This window comes from Dendrobates tinctorius, unplaced genomic scaffold (genome assembly GCF_039654945.1).
Source record: "Dendrobates tinctorius isolate UK_male_01 unplaced genomic scaffold, ASM3965494v1 ptg000159l, whole genome shotgun sequence".
NCBI lineage: Eukaryota > Metazoa > Chordata > Amphibia > Anura > Dendrobatidae > Dendrobates > Dendrobates tinctorius.
Window position 1 is genome coordinate 15,101,132 of NW_027361826.1, and position 16,303 is coordinate 15,117,434.

Below are 16,303 nucleotides of genomic sequence, written 5' to 3' on the forward strand. Positions count from 1 at the left end.
AGTTATTTTGAATACATGAAGTCATTAAGTATTGTACAAACATTCTCATTGATACTATAAAAATAATATTTCATCAAATTAACAAAGCAAATCTGCCAGAGAGCTGTAAGCTCCTGATTGATTGACAGTTTGGATCGGAGGCCTGGTTCGTGCTGCTCACCCAACCTGTACACTCTCAGATGCTGCTATATAAAACAGTACTGACTCTTCAGCATATCAGAGGAGAAAAGCAGGATTAAAGCTGGCTGGATCAGAAGCTAACATTGCGCTCCAGTGACTTGGCTAACTTCAGAGCAGTGATTACAAGCTCTACAAAGCGAAGACTGCGCATGTTCGGTCACTAATGATAGGCTACCAGGCACCGCTGCAGTCTACGCAAAGAACAGTAAACAATAAAATTAAAAATCCCTCCATTCTTGAGAGCAGAGAGGATTGTTAATATGATGTAAATTGCAAAAGGATTGTAAAAACAAGCAGTTGTGCAATTTTACCCATTTAATATAATGGGAATTACCCATTAAACTACTATTTTAACGTGGCATACCGTCAACAACTGCATCAAACTAAATTACTTTGCAGAGAGCCATAGGTTGTTTTAAAATGCCATATGAGGACATATAACAAATAAAATAACAAGGCTAAATAACAGTGGAAAATAGCACCGTATTTTCATTTTGGCACCATATATGTTTCCATTTATGGCTTTCCATGACTTTGTCAGCAGATTTTACATTGTTTGTGATTGGAAAACAAAGCCAAGCCATTGTTTATTGATGAAAGGAATCAATGGTTTGAGTGATGTTCTTTGTTCAGATAAACAACCAACTAAAATACAATTCTTTAGTAAAATTGTGCATCAGTTACCCCACCATTACCAGATCAAATTGGACATGCCATCTGAGTACACTGGTCAAATAAAAGAATACCCAAGTGATTATTTTGATCTGATCTTTCAAAAAGGCTCTAAGGCAATGGTGGAGAATGTCTGGCCCCCGGGCCGATATAATTTAATTCAGCCCTCTGACGGATTACTGATGAGCCGCTGTGTTGGGCCACCAACCTTGTTTTTACAGCCGCCAGACCTTTAATTTTACTGTAGATCACATGCACATGAAAGCAGCATTCACTACAGAATGCCATTGCAGAACACACAATGCTGGTTTAATACCAATGCATTCTCTGTATGTCCTATGTGAAGAACATGGCAGTTTCAGTGTCTCCTGTGTAATATACACAACAGTCTCAGTGTATCCTATGCGATGTATACAGCACAGTCTCAGTGTATCCTATGTGATGTACACTGCTCAAAAAAATGGAACACTTAAACAACAGAATAGAACTCCAAGTAAATCAAACTTTTGTGAAATCAAACTGTCCACTTCAGGGCCGTATTTAGAGTTTGTGCTGCCCTAGGCACTTTTCGTGCTGACTCCCCCCATTGGTGAGTATGACTAATACAGACACTGTCGGCAGTGACTTAGGCTACTTTCACATCAGCGATTTTCGCCATTCGCAGCAGATTCGGCAGTTTTTCCGCATCTGTCACATAACGGATTACTTACCGCAACACTTCGTTTGGCCTCATTCATTCCCTATGGGACTTGCGGACATGTGCGGCACTTGCAGTTTTGCCGCTATCCCGCAAATGCAGTACTTGCAGCAACAGAAAAAACGCCGCTAGCTGTGTTTTTTTTGTCTCGCCGCAAGTGCCGAACATGTTCGCAAGTCCCATAGGGAATGAGTAAGCGGTCCGAATCTGTGTATGCCCATGTAGCTCATTCAAAGACAATTCCAGCAATATTTTTACATGTTCAGTCTATTCATCTGAAATCGGTTTGCATACATATTCAGATGAGGGAGTAGATCTGTTACTCCAGCTCTATACCCGCTCGGTGCCACGTCTTCCTGATCGACTTACAGCTCTTTTTTCCAGAAGGAAACACATCATAGAGGCTGTCAAATGAAGCAAAAGGAGGTAGCACTCTGCGGGAAAAAGAGCTATAGTGTGAGAGGGTTAAGATCCACCATAGTTGTTAGTCATTATTTATATATCAATTGAAATGCTGATTTCTCAGTACAGCAAAACGGATCTGTTTCACAGATCTGTTTTTTTTCACGGATCTGTAAAAATCCGTCTCCATAGACATCCATGTTATTTGACTCAGAAAGCTACGGATCCATGTCTGTCCATGACATCTGCAAAGAGTTTATATGTTCTCTCCGTGTTTGTGTGGGTTTCCTACCACACTCACAAGACCTACTAATAGGATGTTTAGATTGTGAGCCCCAATGGGGACAGTGTTGATGATGTATCTAAAGCCTAGGGTGGAAAATGTAGCAGCTACTGGTAAATTTCAAAAATAAAAATAGATACCAATAAAAATAAAATTAACTGAGACATCAGAAGGTTAAATGTTTTTGAATAGCCATATTGAATCAGGAGCCCCATATAATGCTCCATAGAGTTCATGATAGGCTCCATAAGATGCTCTATACAAAATCTGCCCCATATAATGCTGCACAAAGGTTAATAATGGCCCCATAAGATGCGCCATAGAATAATATGCCCCATATGCTGCTCCATAAAGGTTATGGCCCCATAAGACATCCTATAAATTATGCCCCATATGCTGCCCCATAAAATGTTCCATAGAATAGGCACCATAAGATGCTCCATAGATTATGCCCCCATATGCTGCCCCCATAAGATGCTCCATTGAATATGCCCCCATATGCTGCCCCCATAAGATGCTCCACTGAATATGCCTCCATATGCTGCCCCCATAAGATGCTCCACTGAATATGCCCCCATAAGATGCTCCACTGAATATGCCACAATATGCTGCCCCATAAGATGATCCATTGAATATGCCCCCATACGATGCTCCACTGAATATGCCCCCATAAGATGCTCCACTGAATATGCCCCCATATGCTGCCCTGATAAGATGCTCCACTGAATATGCCCCCATATGCTTCCCCCATAAGATGCTCCACTGAATATGCCCCAATATGCTGCCTTCATAAGATGCTCCATTGAATGTGCCCCCATATGCTGCCCCACTGAATATGCACCCATATGCTGCCCCCATAAGATGCTCCACTGAATATGCCCCCATAAGATGTTCCACTGAATATGCCCCCAAATGCTGCCCCCATAAGATTCTCCATTGAATATGCCCCCATAAGATGCTCCATTGAATATGCCCCCATAACATGCTCCATTGAATATGCCCTCATAAGATGCTCCATTGAATATGCCCCCATATGCTGCCCCCATAAGATGCTCCACTGAATATGCCCCCAAATGCTACCCCCATAAGAAGCTCTACTGAATATACCCCCATAAGATGCTCTACTGAATATGCCCCCATAAGATTCTCCACTGAATATGCCCCAATATGCTGCCCCCACAAGATGCTACATTGAATATGCCCCCATAAGATGCTCCACTGAATATGTCCCCATATGCTGCCCCCATAAGATGCTCCACTGAATATGCCCCAATATGCTGCCCCATAAGATGCTCTATTGAATATGACCCCATAAGATGCTCCACTGAATATGCCCCAATATGCTGCCCCCATAAGATGCTCCATTGAATATGCCCCCATAAGATGCTCCACTGAATATGCCCCCATATGCTGCCCCCATAAGATGCTCCACTAAATATGCCCCCATATGCTGCCCACATAAGATGCCCCATAGATTATGCCACCATATATTGCTGCTGCCGCTACTGCAGGTATTAGAAAAAAAAAACACATACTCACCTCTCGTCGCTGGGGGCAGGTGCCGGTGCGCTGAGCAGGTGGACAGGTGTCACAGCTGGCTCAGGACCCGGCACCTGAGATATTCACCTGTCCCAGTTCCACCGCTGCTCGCCGCTGTCTGCCCGCCGGGTCCCTCTGTCAGTGACTATTCAGGCAGAGGGCGTGCACTGACTACGTCATCGCAACCTCTACTGCGTGAACATGACTGACAGAGGGACCTGGCGGGCAGACAGCGGCGAGCAGCGTTGGAACCGGGACAGGTGAATATCGCATATACTTACCTCCCCCTGGCGCGGTCCCTGCAGCCCCGTTCTCCCACAGTCTCCTTTCCTTCCTTCAGTGGTCACGTGGTACCGCTCATTAAAGTCATAAATATGCGCATATTCATGACTTTAATGAGTGGTACCATGTGACCGCTGTAGGAAGGAAAGGAGACCGTGGGACATGCAGGGGGGCTGCAGAGACGCGTCAGGGGGGTCAGTATGATCTGATACCCCTGCTCCCCCCTGAAAATCTCGGCTTATACACCGCTCATTCCCCCCCGGTGTATCAGGCCAGATTAACCCTCCCGCCAAGAATATACCCGGGGTTAAAGTGGCCTAGGCCAGATTATACCCCTCCAGGTCAGAATATACCCCAGCTACTGTAGATCGGATTTTTCACGCTTTTGAGAACCATCAAAAATGGGGCCCCGGCCATGCCGCACACAGGGCCCCAGGCAGCACACGGGGGGCAGAGACAGTGCACAGGGCCCCAGACAGCGCACAACGGCAGAGGCAACACACAGTGGCCCCAGGCAATACACAGGGGGCAGAGACAGCACACAAAAGGGGTAAGAGACAGCGCTATATTCTTGGCCAGAGGGGTATAAACTGGCCTAGGCCACTTTAACCCCGGGTATATTCTGGGTGGGGGTTAATCTGGCCTGTTACACAGGCGCTCATTCTCCACCCCGCTCATTCCCCCTCACCCCACCCCCGCCGTTCATTCCACCCCGGCACCCATTCTCCACCCAGCTCATTCCCTCCGGCCCCCATTCTCCACCCGGCTCATAACCCCCCCACACTCATTCTCCACCCTGCTGCTCAGTCTCCCCCTGGCTCATTGCTCCCCCCGTGCTCATTCTCCACCCCGCTGCTCAGTCTCCCCCTGGCTCATTGCTCCCCCCCAGCGCTCATTCTCCACTCTGCTTCTCAGTCTCCCCCTGACTCATTCCCCCCGTGCTCATTCTCCACCTGGCTCATTGCTCCCCCCGGCGCTCATTCTCCACCCCGCTGCTCAGTCTCCCCCTGGCGCTCATTCTCCACCCCGCTGCTCAGCCTCCCTCTGGCTCATTCCTCACCCCGCTGCTCAGTCTCCCCCTAGCTCATTGCTCCCCCCAGCGTTCATTCTCCACCCGCTGCTGTCTCCCCCTGGCTCACTGACCCCCCCAGCGCTCATTCTCCACCCCGCTGCTCAGTCTCCCCCCGGCCCCCATTCTCCCCCTGGATCATTGCCCCCCCGGCGCTCATTCCCCACTGCTCAGTCTCTCCCCACCCCCATTCTCCCCATGGCACTCATCCCCCCTCCCCCCGGCTCATTCCTCTCTCCGCTGCTCAGTCTCCCCCGGCCCCCATTCTCCCCCTGGATCATTGCCCCCCCGGCGCTCATTCCACCCACGCTCATCCTCCCCACTGCTCAGTCTCCTCCATTCTCCCCCTGGATCATTACCACCCCGCGCTCATCCCCCCCTGCTGCTCAGTCTCCCCCCGACCCCCATTCTCCCCCTGGCGCTCATCCCCCCACCTCATTCCTCTCCCCGCTGCTCAGTCTCACCCGGCCCCATTCTCCCCCTGGATCATTGCCCCCCCGGCGCTCATCCCCCCACTGCCCAGTCTTCCCCCCGGCCCCCATTCTCCTTCCAGCTCACCTGTCTGGCGCGGTCTGGTCCCTGCTCCTGCTGCATCATGTGATTGCATATGTTGTCTGTCTTCCTGTCTAGCAGGAGCCGCCGGCGCCGGTATCTTGAACTTCTTCCTGTTTGTGTGAGCATGCGGTCACGTGGTACCGCTCACTAAGATCATGAATATGGGCGCCACGCCTATGAGGAGTGGTGTCCATATTTATGCCTTAATGAGTGGTACCACATGACCGCACGCTGACACAGGAAGACAGATATCGGGGCAGCCGTGCAGGACCATCGGAGCTGCATCAGGCACTGCTGGAGCCTGGAAGAGGCGAGTATGATTGAGGGGGAATGGCGATGGGGGGGTTTGTGAATGAGGGGGAGGGCCAACCCCGGACCAAAAAAAAAACAAACACTTGCTCAGGTGCCGCCCCACCTTAGGCACAGGCCCTCCAGTGCCTAATGGCAAATAAGGCCCTGGTCCACTTAGGAAGCAACACTGATTGACAATCAATTTCACATGCTGTTGTGCGAATGGAATAAACAACAGATAGAAATTATTGGCAATTATCAAGACACCCTCAATAAAGGAGTCGTTCTGCAGGTGGGGACCACAGACCACATCTCAGTACCAATGCTTTCTGGCTGATGTTTTGGTCACTTTTGAATGTTGGTTGTGCTTTCACACTTGTGGTAGTATGAGATGACTCTACAACCCACACAAGTGGCTCAGGTAGTGCAGCTTATCCAGGATGGCACATCAATGTGAGCTGTGGCAAGAAGGTTTGCTGTGTCTGTCGGCGTAGTGTCCAGAGGCAGGAGGCGCTACAAGGAGACAGGCCAGTATACCAGGAGACGTGGAGGGGGCCGTAGGAAGGCAACAACCCAGCAGCAGGACTGCTACATCCTCTTTTGTGCAAGGAGGAACAGGAGGAGCATTGCCAGAGCCCTGCAAAATTACCTCCAGCAGGCCACAAATGTGCATGTGTTTGTACAAATGGTTAGAAACCAACTCCATGACGATGGTCCGAGTGCCCGACATCCACAGATGGGGGTTGTGCTCACAGCCCAACACCGTGCGGCCCTCCAAAGAAATGCCATCCCACACCATTACTGACCCACTGCAAAACTGATCATGCTGAAGGATGTTGCAGACAGCAGTTCGCTCTCCACGGCATCTCCAGACTCTGTCACATCTGTCACGTGCTCAGTGTGAACCTATAGAATCATAGAATCGTAGAGTTGGAAGGGACCACCTGGGCCATCTGGTCCAACCCCCTGCTCAAAGCAGGATTCGCTAAATCATCCCAGTTAGATGTCTGTCCAGCCTCTGTTTGAAGACTTCCATTGAAGGAGAACTCACCACTTCTCGTGGCAGCCTGTTCCACTCATTGATCACTCTAACCTGCTTTCATCTGTGAAGAGCACAGGGCACCAGTGGCAAATTTGCCAATCCTGGTGTTCTGTTCCAAATGCCAAGCGCCCAGCACGGTGTTGGGCTGTGAGCACAACCCCCATCTATGGATGTCGGGCACTCAGACCATCCTCATGGAGTTGGTTTCTAACCGTTTGTGCAGACACATGCACATTTGTGGCCTGCTGGAGGTAATTTTGCAGGTAGCAGTCCTGCTGCTGGGTTGTTGCCCTCCTACGGCCCCCTCCAAGTCTACTGGTGTACTGGCCTGTCTCCTGGAAGTGCCTCCAGCCTCTGGACACTATGCTGACAGACACAGCAAACCTTCTTACCACAGCTCACATTGATGTGCCATCCTGGATGAGTTGCACTGCCTGAGCCACTTGTGTGGGTTGTAGAGTCCGTCTCATGCTACCACGATTGTGAAAGCACAACAAACATTCAAAAGTGACCAAAACATCAGCCAGAAAGCATTGGTACTGAGATGTGGTCTGTGGTCCCCACCTGCAGAACCACTCCTTTATTGAGGGTGTCTTGATAATTGCCAATAATTTCCATCTGTTGCCTATTCCATTTGCACAACAGCATGTGAAATTGATTGTCAATCAGTGTTACTTCCTAAGTGGACAGTTTGATTTCACAGAAGTTTGATTTACTTGGAGTTATATTCTGGTGTTTAAGTGTTCCCTTTATTTTTTTGAGCAGTGTATATACAGCAGTGTCAGTGTATCATTTGTGATGTATACAGCATTCACAATGTATCATGTTATGTATACAACAGTCATAATGTATCATATGTGATGTAGACAGCAGTCGCAGTATATCCTGTGATGTATACAGTAGTCACAGTATATCCTAGGTGATATAAACAGCAGTCAGTGTATCTTGTGTGATGTATGCAGCAGTATCAGTGTATTCTGGGTTATGTATACAGCAGTCACAGTGTATCCTGAGTGATATATACAACATTATCAGTCAGTGTACACTGTGATGTATACAGCTGTCAGTATACCTTGAGTGATGTACTAATCAGTCAGTGTATCCTGTGTGAGGTATACAACAGTCACAGTGTAGCCTGATTGATGTAAGAAAACAGTAACAGTGTATCATGTGTGATGTACACAGCAGTATATCCCGAGTGATATATACAAGTCATAGTATGTCCCGAGTGATGTATACAGCAGTCATGGTATATTCCGAGTGATATACACAGCAGTCACAATGGATTATAAGTGATGTATAAAGCAGTCAGTGTGTCCTATGTGATGTATACAGCAGAAACAGTGTATCCAGAGTGATGCATACAGCAATTAGTGTATCCCATGTGATGTATAGAGCACTCACAGTGTATCCCTAGTGATGTATACAGCAGTATCAGTGTATCCTGTGTGATGCAGACTCAAAGCTGGAAAAGTAGCTGTGAGTAGTGACATTATCAATACCACCAGCCTCACCAAAGAGAAACAGTTTCAGCTATCACATTAGGGGTGAGTTAATTATTTGACTGAATATAGCAGGATAATTTTTAAGTGTATAATGTTGTATGGTGTGCGAATGGTGTTATAAATATTCAAATGTCCCTTGGAAGAAAAAAAGATTCCCACCTCTGTGCAAGTAAAAACCAAATTTAATTTGAAAATCAAATGGTAAAACTGGAGAGACAAAAAGCACAAATGGGTCTCATCTGGTATCCACGTTGTATAAAATATTATAGGTACTCTCACCTGGTAGGGTTGTGACAGTCACAACTCCTAGAGAAGCATGTAAAGGCTGCAGCAGGACCATAAAGGAGACAAGTTGCAATAAATGAGGAATTTGGTGTTTCAGAGTATGAGCTGCCAAAGGTTCAAAGATACGATAAAACACAAAGGTGAAGCATGAATGCATTTTACTATGTCAATACATTTCAAGGTTTTCAAACCTCTTCATCAGGACCAAACCACAATGTGGTGTGTGATCATGTCTTTGAACCTTGGGCAGCGCGGACTTTAAACCACCGTATTCCTCATTTTTTTGCAACAAATGTTATTTGAGGCATTTGAAATAGCCATATTATATGCCCTTGGAAAAGTTTAAATATTGCTTCAATGCAGTCCTTTGGATCCTTCTCTTTGATGTCTACCATTAGGATATTGTTGGAGCATCCAACCAAGTTTGCAAAAGTCTATGTAGAATTGAGTGGTGCTAACCGCTTCTGTTTCATAACATGATTACAAGTCATCATCTATAATCTTATTTGTTAGCTATATACTGTAGTATGGTGACCGATTCCTCATCCCCTTTGTAGATGGCTGATAAGGTTCTATTCCACTTTGGTCATAATTAGTAAGAGAGTGAGCACAATATATTCATCTGCCATTTTAATAGCTATAATTCCTGGACTGGGGTATGGACAGCTGAAGGCTGCGCTGGGACAAGGACATGGACGTGCTTGATGATGTGATGATGGTGCAATTTGACTGTGGGCAACGGCAGATGCAGGGCAGGAGACATCTTCACATGCACCGTGGACAGGGAATTGGCTTGCACACACAACAGTGGAATAAGCAGTGGTGTAATCCTCAGACACTGTTCCTGGAGTCTGGGGTTGGGCCCACAGGTGCTTTGCTGCCATGTGCCTGATCATGCTGGTGGTGGTAAGGCTGGTAACTTTGCTACCCCTGCTGATACTGGCATGACAGGTGTTGCAAATGGCCTGTTTCGGGTTATCGGCAGAGTCTTTAAAAAATAATCGGACTCGGGAAGACCCAACAGTTGGACTGGCAACTTCCGTCAGGTTGGTGTTATGGGGAACGGTTGCACGCATTCTGTCTGCAGCCACCACAATGCTTCTTCCTGCTTGAAGTGGCGCGATGCCTGCCTCCCCCTGTGTGCTGCTGTCCTCGCTCTGCATGTCCTCCTGCCAGGTTGGGTCTGTTACTACATCACCCACTACCTCATCTTCCACTACCCCACCCTGGTCTTCCTCCTGACTTTCTGGCAATTGTGTCTCATCATCGTCCACCTCTTGTGACAGTGGCTGCTCAAAGATATGTGCATCGTTACATGGAATATCATCTTGCTCTGCATCGCCCTATGGTACTTTTCACAAATCCGAAGAAAGGGAAGGTTCCAGCTTCAGATATGGCAACATTTTTTGAATTAAAAAAGAGGTTTCATCATGAGTGTAGACACAGCCATGCATTTCGAACAACCATTGCATTCTTTAACAAAGCTAGCTTTGTTAAAGAACGCAATGGATGTTTGAAACGTGTATCTGTGTCTACACTCATGGTGGAACCTCTTTTTTAATTCAATAAATGTTGCAATTTTTGAAGCTGGAACCTTCCCTTTCTTCATTTAGGAGTCCCCTGCAGTTCCGTCCTTCTAAAGACAGCTGAAATCCGGGGTGACCTGGTCTATCTTTACCTTTACTTTTCACATATCCACTGATTTCAGGAGTTTCAGTGGAAATTTTCCTATAGCAAGTGTTGACTTCAGATATACTTGTTGTTAGCAGTGATTCCAAATAAGATATAAAGCCAGCACCTTATGTACTACATTTCTTCCGATGCACATCAATTTGCAGCTGGATAATCCTACCGAACACAAAAAAACTGCATTCCCCTTCATTTCATAATCCAGACCAAACAAATTACCTTTTACAAGCTTGTGTACTACATAGCCACAGTTACTGTAATGGAAAATCCAGTAAAAAAAAAATGCTAAGATTTGAATGTCATGAGAACACAATGAAAGTGATGAATTTGGTAAATGTTTTATATCATTTCAGTAATCTAAAGTATAACTGCACAGGACGTGTAAACCTACTCCAGAAGACCCTGCCCCTCTACTTGCGGTTGGCTCCCTAGCCGTGGTCTCTAGTCTCGAGCACTGATTTTGGATTATAGTCTCAAATTTCCATCTCTTGTGAGAGACAATCCGACAATTTACAATAAACTTTCGTTGAGGGTTGAAGTGTTGCATATTACTATTCTGTCCAAATTGTCATAGATCAACCAGTCTGAAAATGTATAATGTGAAGCCTTATATTATACAGCCGTAATAAGCAGTGTGTGTACAGTTAGGCCATTAATGCTATGTGCTTTCTAAACATTTTATCAAAGCTTCGTTTTTCTTCAAGGTCAACATCCCCTTATATTTACTGTATAATTATGGATCCACAGGCTATTAATTAAAGGAAGGCAGATTAGCAAAACGGCAATAACCTCTGTATTGGTGAAACTGCAGAACAGCTGGCTGGGAAAACGTCTCAATAAGCATAGAAGGCTGAGTAACGTGCAGTGGAACTGCTCCGAGTGCAGCTGTCACATCCGAAGCGGAGCAGACACCGGGTCTGCTAAATCCCTTACAAGTCAGCAGAAACTTCGCAGAGGGAGTTGGCCTGCGTGCAGCTTGTGGTAACGTACGGTGTCCATTCCCACTAGAAAACCCAATTGCAATTCAGATTTTGTTTTCTAAAGATGCCTAGCTTCTGGTTAGCCATTTATTCAGTGCTCTATTACAGGATATAATTACTTAGAATTTGCAAATTCTAATACCAGAGGCATATTTCCTAAGCAAGTTACGCTAGAAAGACGACTATTTCTGCCTATTGTTCATCACTGAGATTTAGTGTCGACTCTCCAGAGTAATAGAAGACGGGCACAATGAGGAGGCAGAGATGTTACTTTACTAAACTAAGACTGAACGTATGCTCTTTGTAAACTTCTCCAGAATGTCTAATCCATGTTCTGATCCATCCCTAAAAGTTGAGATATTCAGAGACACCAGGCAGGTGTAGATAACCGGATGTGTAAGCACCATTATGGTATGGCAGCTGGTTCCTCTCACCTGTCTCCTGGTGCCGCAGGGAACTGAATAGATTTATAGAGGTTATTGCAGTTTTGGTATCTGCTATAGCGATAGATTATAAGCATCTAACATTGCCACTTTAATGACAAAAATACTTCCGTGAAGGACACACACGCAGTTGAAACAATCTTTAGTATATCTGAGAACTGAGTGTACTACTATTTTTTTTTTTAGCACTCCATGAAACTTTTCCAGCGGAGGATGGATTTCCATTTTTTTTTTATAAAAAAAGGGTTCTGCCTGAAATATAAATTGAAAGCGCGATCATAACACCTGGAAGCGGTTAAGAATTTGTGTATACTTGCTGTGGAATTGGAATAACAGCAAATGTAACCAGAGGCCCTTATACGTATCCTGCCGATGTAAGCACATTATTTAGAAAATCTGTTCCCAGCTGTGCCCTGTCAGCCAAAGGACCCAATGTATTGTGCTGCCTGCTCTCTCCAGTGCTCGCAAAGCTCCCAATCTCACTTAGGAGTGTACTGCCTGATTCATTACAGACACATCCCTATGGTGAACCCCCTCGAGCAGTAGACAAGTTTAAACAAGATTCAACATTATCAAAACACTATCGACTTATTATAACGATAAGCACTGATCTTTTCCTTCCAAGTCTGCAATTGGAGACAAACACAGAATCTGAGTATAAACTCCTGAATTCATCAGAATCTCTGTACATTTTACAGGGGAAGGCGCCTTTCATTACTGAACCCCGGTGTGTTTACAGGTATTTTCTTCATGTTTGTAACGATTAATAAGACGGGTATTCTATACCTATATTTTGCAGTCAGTAGTACTTAGTGTTTAAATGGGTGTTTCCAACTAGGACAATTATGGCACATTGATAGACTATGTCACCACTGGGACCTGCATCTATCTCGATAACGTAGCCCCAGCGTGCGTTGCCATTAATAGAGAGGGGGTTAAGCATGTGCAGCGCTCTACATTCATTTTTTTGAGAAGGGCAAAAATTAGTGGTGGGACCTATATTGTCACGATACATTTTTGGATGGGTGGCATCTCTGATTCCACTATGATTTAAATGTAGTTTTTTTCCTTTCAGGCCAGCAGGGGTTAATGTCTGTTTCCCTTGCTGCAACTGCAGAGTTGCTAGGTGAGCTGATATGGGTGGTGACCACTTCCACCATCCTTTAAATAGTCACCTGATGCATCAGCTGACTGTCGGTGACCAAACCTGGATTAAAAAGCTCTCTGGTTGCAGTGGTGAATTTGCTGGTTTCATGGAATTCGTGGTTCTGGTGCCTTTCTTCTGCTGTGAGATGCTTTGCAGCAGAGAAAGTTGTTAAGCTAAGTTTTGTGTTTTTACCTCGTCTGTCTCATGCTTGTCACTGTCCCCTGTGTTACATCATCTGCAGTGGTCAGGCTAGCACCCTTGCCAGCGAGTGCACTAGCCAGGCCAGTGGGAGGTGACAGTGAGGGACGAAGTTCTTTACAGCAGCGGGGGGGAAGGACCCGCTTAGGGCGTTAGGGGAGTGCAGGGGCAGGCTCAGGTTGGAGCTCAGGAGGTGTCCATCCCTCATTCCCTATCAGTAGAGCCTTCCTCTCCCCTTTACCATCTTGTTGCGAAAGTGTGTTGTGCCTTCCACTGGACCGACCCCTGTTGGGTTGTGACATCTCTCTTGTAGACACTTTTGGCATATCGATATGCCATAAATGTCTTTGGAAAAACAACTTTTTCACGACATTTAAATCAACTTATCAATCCTCACACAACATTACCATTTGTCATATTTAGTATCTGCGTCTCCTCGTAAAACATCTTGAGACATTCTTGCAAAAGTACCATTCACATTTTGACATTACAAAATGAACATTGGTTTCATGAATGCTCTAAAATGTGGCAACTGTTCCTTAACTGGCTGCTGGTAATTATCAGGATAGAAAAGCATAGAATAGCAACTCATGGGCTTGTGTCTAATATACAGAGGATCACACTATGGATTTGTATTATTACACAAAGACAAGGGTGCTATCTAAACTGCTCAAAAAAATAAAGAGAACACAAACAGAATATAACTCCAAGGAAATCAAACGTCTGTGAAATCAAACTGTCCACTTAGGAAGCAACACTGATTGACAATCAATTTCACATGCTGTTGTGCAAATGGAATAGACAACAGATGGGAATTATTGGCAATTATCAAGACACCCTCAATAAAGGAGTGGTTCTGCAGGTGGGGATCACAGACCACATCTCAGTACCAATGCTTTCTGGCTGATGTTTTGGTCACTTTTGAATGTTTGTTGTGCTTTCACACTCATGGTAGCATGAGACGGACTCTACAACCCACACAAGTGGCTCAGGTAGTGCAGCTCATCCAGGATGGCACATCAATGCGAGCTGTGGCAAGGTTTGCTGTGTCTGTCAGCTTAGTGTCCAGAGGCTGGAGGCGCTACCAGGAGACAGGCCAGTGCACCAGGAGACATAGATGGGGCCATAGGAGGGCAACAACCCAGCAGCAACTGCTATCTCCACCTTTGTGCAAGGAGGAACAGGAGGAGCACTGCCAGAGCCTTGCAAAATGACCTCCAGCAGGCCACAAGTGTGCATGTGTCTGCACAAACGGTTAGAAACTGACTCCATGAGGATGGTCTGAGGGCCCGACGTCCACAGATGGGAGATGTGCTCACAGCCCAACACCGTGCAGGACGCTTGGCATTTGCCACAGAATACCAGGATTGGCAATTTCGCCATTGGCGCCCTGTGCTCTTCACAGATGAAAGCAGGTTCACACTGAGCACATGTGACAGACGTGACAGTGTCTGGAGACGCCATGGAGAGCAGTCTGTTGCCTGCAACATTCTTCAGCATGACCGGTTTGGCAGTGGGTCAGTAATGGTGTGAGGTGGCATTTCTTTGGAGGGCTGCAGAGCCCTCCATGTACTCGCCAGAGGTAGCCTGACTGCCATTAGGTACCGAGATGAGATCCTCAGACCCCTTGTGAGACCATATGCTGGTGCGGTTGGCCCTGGGTTCCTCCTAATGCAGGACAATACCAGACTGGATTGTGGCTGGACTGTGTCAGCAGTTCCTGCAAGATGAAGGCATTGAAGCTATGGACTGGCCCACCTGTTCCCCAGACCTGAATCCGATTGAGTACATCTGGGACATCATGTCTTGCTCCATCCACCAACGTCACCACGTTGCACCACAGACTGTCCAGGAGTTGGCGGATGCTTTTGTCCAGGTCTGGGAGATGATCCCTCAGAAGACCATCCGCCGCCTCATCAGGAGCATGCCCAGGTGTTGTCCAGTAGGGAGGTCATACAGGCACGTGGAGGCCACACACAATACTGCGCATCATTTTGACTTGTTTTAAGGACATTACATTCCACTTTCATTTTGTGTGTGAATCCAAATCCAGGCCTCCATTGGTTAATAAATTTGATTTCCATTGATGATTTTTGTCTGATTTTCTTGTCAGCACATTCATCTTTGTACAGAACAAAGTATTCAATGAGAATATTTAATTCATTCAGATCTAGGATGTGTTATTTGAGTGTTCCCTTTATTTTTTTGAGCAGTGTATTATATGCTAGTGGTCTAAACTGTTCCTTACCTGAACCTCAACTATCCATGTCTCAAACTGCCTTCTAAATAGGACAAAAATCTAACTCTGCATATGTAATGGATTCAAATATGGTATTTAGCATGGAAATTGGTGTTGTCTATACCAGTTATGGATCAGTTTTATGTACTTCTCTGTTCAGATTAGCCTGGGGTGTCAAGGGCCCACCAGTAACATTGACTTTGGGGGGGGGGGCACTTTTCACCTGCAAATACATAGTACACTAACCCCATTCACAAATTTACCTATATCTCTATATAATAATAAACTAGGTAGTTTGGTTATTGAATGATGAGATGCTGCATTTTTTGTACAGAGAGAATCAAGTGAATTATGCCAAGTACTGCCAATAAAAGGGGGGTTGGGGGCCAAGATCTGCACAGGGGCCACTGGGGGATTCCTCTGTTACCTATGGGCCAGTCCGAGCCTACTTGTACTGTATGACTTTTTTTATGACTAGAACAGCCCAACATCCTAATGTAGTTTAGATTTCCAAGACCTCTGGCTGACATCACATAAATTCCTGATCTTGCACTTCATTAAACCAAAATACATGCACCGTTTATACTGGTCTACAGATAATGTACCAAAGAGCTGCATCTAGGCAATAGGTCACTGGTTGGGTCCCTAGTAGTTTGCTTATGAAACAATACAATTTTATTAAATATAGAGTCTATTGAAAACATATAAAACTGTACAAAGCATAAGAAATGGTCAGTGCTTAAAGAGATATTTTCAAGTTATAAAACTGCTTTGGTTAGTTGAATAGCATGAAAAAAGCAAGTTT

General features: G+C 45.8%; 2 protein-coding genes across 8 annotated transcripts in view; one reads left to right on the forward strand and one right to left on the reverse strand.

The window, feature by feature from the left end:
• Nucleotides 1-16,303, reverse strand: part of CENPP (centromere protein P) — a 383,707-nt gene that overhangs the window by 62,320 nt on the left and 305,084 nt on the right. The gene's annotated exons all lie outside the window — the stretch shown is intronic.
• The window catches only part of ECM2 (extracellular matrix protein 2), a 36,736-nt gene continuing 31,715 nt past the window's right edge, over nucleotides 11,283-16,303 (forward strand). Inside the window, exon 1 of one of the 4 annotated variants that reach the window (XM_073549578.1) lies at nucleotides 11,283-11,472. The gene's annotated coding sequence lies outside the window, so the exon portion shown is untranslated. Of the gene's footprint in view, nucleotides 11,478-12,501; nucleotides 12,654-16,303 lie in introns of those variants that run through there. The other 3 variants (XM_073549580.1, XM_073549577.1, XM_073549579.1) reach the window with 3 other exon arrangements.